We start from the raw sequence: 6,207 nt of genomic DNA on the forward strand, positions 1-6,207 counted from the left end.
TGGTATTCCCTGCTTTCAGCCAAGATCCATCTAACATCCGCTACAATATCTCTAGTACCACGACCCCTTCTGAAACCAGCCTGGACTTCTGGTAGCTGCCAGAAATTCAAGATGGATTCAGAGAGGCTGTGGAATGAGGATTATCTTGGCTGATATTGAGAATATTGGAAAGATGTTTACTTTTACTTGTGTTTTACTGACTATAAAAAGGTATTTAATTTATGGATCATAATAAATTATGGCTAATACTGAAAAGAAAGATAATTCCATGAAATATCTCAGTCACAAAAGGACAAATACTACATAGTGCCACTGTTATAAAATGGGACTGAGAAAGATGGGATAAATGATGTATACTGCATTGAAACAGATGAGAGAGAAAGAACTGTTTAAAAGGGATATATGATGAGGTATTATTGTCAAGACAGGAGTCCAGAATGAAGGTTGCATATTTACTTTTCAAAGAGAAAAACGAACTGGCAGGGTGGTGTGGGCAGGGAAAAAAGCGCAACAATGAATGAATGGAAATCCAAAATCTCTGTAAATTTTCATTAAAATTAATAATAATAATAATAAATTTTAAAAAGAAAAGAAAGATAATTCCAAACATTTAACTGTGCTCACGTGGAATCTGTACACAAATCAAGAAGCAGTTATTTAAACAAAACAAGGTGATACTACATGGTTTAATATCCAGATAGGTGTATGTCAAAGTTGTATAAGTTTACCATATCTATTCAGTCTATATACTGAGCAAACAATCTGAGAAGCTGGACTATTGAAAACAATGTGGTATCGGGATTGGAGGAAGACTCATCAACAACTTGTGTTATGCAGATGGCATAACCTTGCTTGCTGTAAACAAAGACGACTTGAAGCACTGGCTGAAGAAGATCAAAGACTATAGTTTTCAGTGTGGATTACACCTCAACGTCAAGAAAACAAAAATTTTCACAATTAGACCAGTAGGCAATATCATGATAGATGGAGTAAAGACTGAAGTTGTCAATGACTTAATTTTACTTGGATACACAATTAATATCTATGTCAACAACAGTTTTTAAAAAAACCAAAAGATGTGGTGCATTGTGAGAATCTACTGCCAAAGGCATCTTTAAAGTGCTTTGTCTTTCATACTTTAAGCATGTTGTGAAGAGGGGTCAGTTCTTGAAAAAGACACCATGCTGGGAAAGGTCATCAAATGAGAAGATGCTCAAAGAGATGGTTGACGCTGTAATGGGGGCTTGTGTACTTCAGAGATGATGAGGATTGTCCATAGGGTTGCTGTGAGTAGACTCGATGGTGCTCAACAACAAAAACACACTCACTCACTAAGCTCTGAATATGTGCCTAATACTAGGACATAGAATAGGGAGAAAGCTCTGGTGGCCTCGTGGTAAGAAACTCTGCTGCAATTCGGGAGGCACGTGGTTCGAATCCACCAGCTGCTCTGTGGGGGAAGGATGAGCAACCTCCTCCTGTGCAATCTCTCCTCCTTCTGGAAACTCACTGAAGAGTCAGCTATGGATTGGTCCCGCCTCATTGGTACTCAACAATATATGACTGAATCTGATCCCAACACACATTCTCCCCTGGGTAATATGTTGTTAGACTCTTCATTTTAAAGATAAAGGGATCAGAATTAGAGGTATCACCTACCTAGAAAGAAAAAGAGTCCTTCTATTTTTACAATAACAGTCTTATGCAGTATTTGTCTTTATAAGACTGAGTTAGAAATAAAATGTGAATACAGAAATGTGTGACATGGAACATTATTGTTGTTGTTATGTGCCATTAAGTCACTTGTGACTCATAGTGACCCTATGTGCAACAGCTCTGAAACCTGCTTTATCCTGAGCCAACCTTATCATCTCTGACACACCTACCCCCATTACCCCAGTCATAGAGTCACTGGGTCAATGTACATGAATGATATAGAACATATACAAATTTTTTTTCTTTTTTTTTTAGAACATATACAAATTTTGTATGTAACCTATAAAGTAAAAAATAAAGTGGAGAGGAAAAAAATCATATCTTTCTCACTCTAAACCTCACATGCTTGGCTACTTCCATATATTATTCCCTACAACTTAGCTCTAGTTGTTCGTTGTTGTTGTTGTTGTCGTTATTGCATACTGTGGAGTCAGAACCAACCCATAGCTGACCCACCAGTGGGTTTTCAGAGGCAGTAAATCATCCTAATCCCATAGAGGAGCTGGTGGATTTGAACTGTGTGCCTTCAGGATTGTAGTGCAGCTTCTTACCACTACAAGTTGGGCTATTAACTAAAACGTCAGTAGATCAAACACACCTAGGGAGAAATGTTGATTTATAGCCTTAGACACCCAGTGGAGCCTCAGCATGAGTTAGAGGGTTGCCCTGCGTCAAAATCAACTTGATGGCAGTGAGTCTGATTGATAGTACAGCTGATCTAACATACTGACATTGACATTCTTTTTAAAAAAACAAGGAATTAATAAACATCTTAATCTAAAAGAGAAAATGCCATGGGAATTTAAAAATTATAAAACAATGTGTCTGCTTCTTTGCATACAGTAATGACTCAGTATTTATTTCCAAAAACATGTAATTGGTTCAACTGATTATTTAAATGGTTACTCAGAAGAATTACCAACAATAGTGTCCTTTAAACATATTCTCCAAACAGAAAACTACTCAATTCTCACAAGTATTATTACCTTTGTTGGTTTTAGTTTTTAACTTTTAAATTAATGGAATGTTACCAAAATTCATGTATTAAAACTAAAGACGGTAACATAAGGCATGTCTATTAAAGGATGCAACTGAAGATTTATGAGGAATCCTAGAATATTTAAGTGTATATACAAATAGTGTCCTCTTAGAGTTAACATTGGTATTATGTTAACACCTACTCATTGCCATTCTGACTCTAAGCAACTCTGTAAAACAGAATAAAAGTGTCAAAACAATCTCCAAGATGTTCGTCTTTATGGATGAGGGTTGCCACCCTAAGAGCAGTTGCTAGGCTTAACTGCCAATCAGTTAGCAGCTGAACACTTAAACCACTGCAGTACCAAGGTTCCTGGTTAACATAATAAAAGAATTAAAATGGCTTTAAACACATCTCTCATACACAAAAAGGAAGTACTAATGACATCATAACAGCTTGGGCTGTCAACCAAAACGTAGAAAATTTGAATTCACCAGCTGCTCCACATGAGAAAGATGGGTAATTTTCTCTCGTGCAATTTATAGCCTCTGAAAACCCATGGGAGAGCTGTGATGAGTCAGTTCCAACTCAATAACAATAATTTGAGTTGGTTTCTTGGGTGTTGTGGGTTTGTTTGTGGTTCATTTGTTTACAGCTTTAGTTTGCATGGCTCCACAATCAACATTTTTTTAGAACATAATTCACTTTATTTGTTATAGAAAATCCACTAGGTGGTAGCCACAGCTGGAGCCTGAGTCCTCTGCACGGAGACTCTGGTGTGAGTCTTTACAAGATGACCTGTGAATTCCTGGTAGGGAGACTCAGTGAACACCGTCTCTTTCCAGAGATCTGGGGTCAGATGCTGTAGGTCTTTGAGATGGCATCAAAGGTGGCCTTAGCAAAGTTGCCCAGGGTAGCTGTGCAGCCCCTGGCTGAGGTGTAACAGTCATCAATTCCAGCCATCAGCAACAGCTTCTTAGGCACAGGGGCCGAGACGATTCCAGAGCCTCGGGGTGCAGGGATCAGACGCACCAACACAGAGCCACAGCGCCCAGTCACCTTGCAGGGAATGGTGTGAGGCTTGCCAATCTTGTTCCCCCAGTAGCCACGCCGCACAGGGACAATGGAGAGCTTGGCTAGGATGATGGCCCCACGGACAGTAGTAGCCACATCCTTGGAGCACTTGACGCCCAAGCCAACGTGGCCGTTATAGTCTCCGATGGCAACAAAGGCCTTGAACCTGGTCCGCTGGCCAGCACGTGTCTGCTTCTGCACTGGCATGATTTTCAACACTTCATCCTTGAGGGACATGCCCAGGAAGAAGTCGATGATCTCAGACTCCTTGATGGGCAGGGAGAAGAGATAAATCTCCTCCAATGATTTAATCTTCATATCTTTCACCAGGCTGCCCAGTTTGGTGACAGGGAGCCACTCCTTGTCCTCGGCTTTGCCTCCTTGAGCTCCGCGGCCCCTCCCACGGCCCCCATCCACGGCCGCGGCCCCGACCCCGCAGACCGCTACTCCACAGAAACCGCCATGGGCTCCCATCCCAGGGCCTCCAGGCCCTCCCGCTGCACCGGCATCATCCGCCATTTGGTGTTTTCTCAGAAAAGCCACAATCAACATTCTTGGCACCAGCAGCCAGAAAATTAAAAGACATATTGTGTTTGTCTGGAGACTAAGGTGCACCTGATACAGGCCATGGTCTTTGCAATTACTTGCTATGCATCAGAAAGCTTGACAATGACTAGGGATGATAGAAGGCTAATTGATGCCTTTGAGCTGTGGTGCTGGAGAAGAGTATTAAATATACCATGATCTGCTGGGAGAATAGGTTTGTCCTAGAGATGGTGAAGCCAGGCTGCTCCTTGGAGGAACGGATTTTGAAACTTCATCTGACATACTTTGGACATGTTGCAAAGCAGGACTGGTCCTTGGAGAGGGATGTCATACTTGGGAGGGTGGAGGAACAGTGCAGGAGAGGAAGACTCAATGAGATGGATTGATTCAATGACTCAGGTAATGGGGATAGGTGTGCTGGAAACAATAAGATTGGTATGGGATAAAGCAGGGTTTAGAGCTGTTGTGCATAGGGTCTCTATGAGTCATAGGAGACTCAACAACACATAACAACAACAATATTACATTGGCAAAGTCTGTTGTTAGAGACCTCTCCAAAGTACTGCAGAGTACCAATGTCAGTCTGGAGACTATGGTGTGCCTGAGACAGGCCATGGTCTTTACAACCACTTGGACCAGGAAGCAGTAGTTAGAACAGAGCAAGGAAACACTTCCTGGTTTAGGATCAGGAAAGGTGTTGTGTCAAGGATGCATCTTCACACCTTTTCAATCTACATACAAAACAGATCACTCAGGAGGATGTAATCTATGAAGAATATGGCATCAAGATTGCAAGAAGACTCAACATCCTGCATTCTGCAGACAACACAACCTTGCTTCCTGGAACTGAAGAAGACATGAGGCGTCTGCTGCAGAAGGTCAAGGACTGTAGTCTTCAATCTGGATTGAAGCTCAACATCAAGAAAACAAAGATTCACCACTGGGCCAATTGGCAGCATTATGACAGATGGTGAAGAGACTGACACTGTTAACAGCTTTAGTTTGCTTGGCTCCACAATTAACACTCTTGGTACCAGCAGCCAGGAAATTAAAAGAGGAATACATTGGTAAAGTCTGCTGTCAGAGACCTCTCCAAAGAACCTGAAGAGCAGCGATGTCAGTCTAGAGCCTAAAATGCGACTGATCCAGGCGATGGTCTTTGTAAATACTTGGTATGTATCAGAAAGCTGTGCAATGATTAGGGATGATAGGAGAGTTAATGCTTTTGAGCCATGGTGCTGGAGAGGAGTATTGAATATACTATGGACTGCTAGGATAACAAACAGGTTTGGCCTGGAGAGGGTGAAACCAGGCTGCTCCTTTGAAGCAAGGATTCTGAAGCTTCATCTGAAATACTTGGGACATGTTACAAGAGGGGACCAGTCCTTGGAGAGGGGAGTCATACTTGGGATGTTGAAGGGACAGCACAAGAGAGGAAGATCCTCAATGAGACGGAGTGATTCAGTGACTAGGGTAATGGGGGTAGGTGTGTCAGAAACAATAAGACTGGCACAGGATAGAGCAGGGTTTAGGGATGCTGTATATATATGGTCGCTATGAGTAGCTGGCAACTCAGTGCACATAACAACAATAAGAAGAGGTGGTAGCTACCAGAAAATATATTTTCCAAGAAAATTAAGTAAATGCATATTTCAACAAAACATTAAGGATAGCCCAGTAGTTTAACCTCACTACACATCTTTAATAGGTTTCTTATACCATTCACTAAGGGTGCCCTTTTCAAGTAATATGCTATACACCTTGCAGGTATGCAGTGTATATTTTATCCACTTGCAGTAATAAAAATTAGGCATTAATATTTTTCCTACAGAAAAAGTAATCTGAATTTCTTTAAAATTAAAGATATATATTTATATTAAATATATATAAAA

The 6,207-nt window shown here is 41.1% G+C and overlaps 1 protein-coding gene and 1 pseudogene across 1 annotated transcript in view; both read right to left on the bottom strand.

Moving 5' to 3' along the window:
• Positions 1-6,207, bottom strand: part of EFCAB13 (EF-hand calcium binding domain 13) — a 90,075-nt gene that overhangs the window by 21,762 nt on the left and 62,106 nt on the right.
• LOC102855853 lies at positions 3,423-4,288 on the bottom strand (annotated as a pseudogene).

This window comes from Elephantulus edwardii, unplaced genomic scaffold, assembly GCF_000299155.1.
Source record: "Elephantulus edwardii isolate Elephantulus edwardi_28Jun2011 unplaced genomic scaffold, EleEdw1.0 scaffold00216, whole genome shotgun sequence".
NCBI classification, from domain to species: Eukaryota; Metazoa; Chordata; class Mammalia; order Macroscelidea; family Macroscelididae; genus Elephantulus; species Elephantulus edwardii.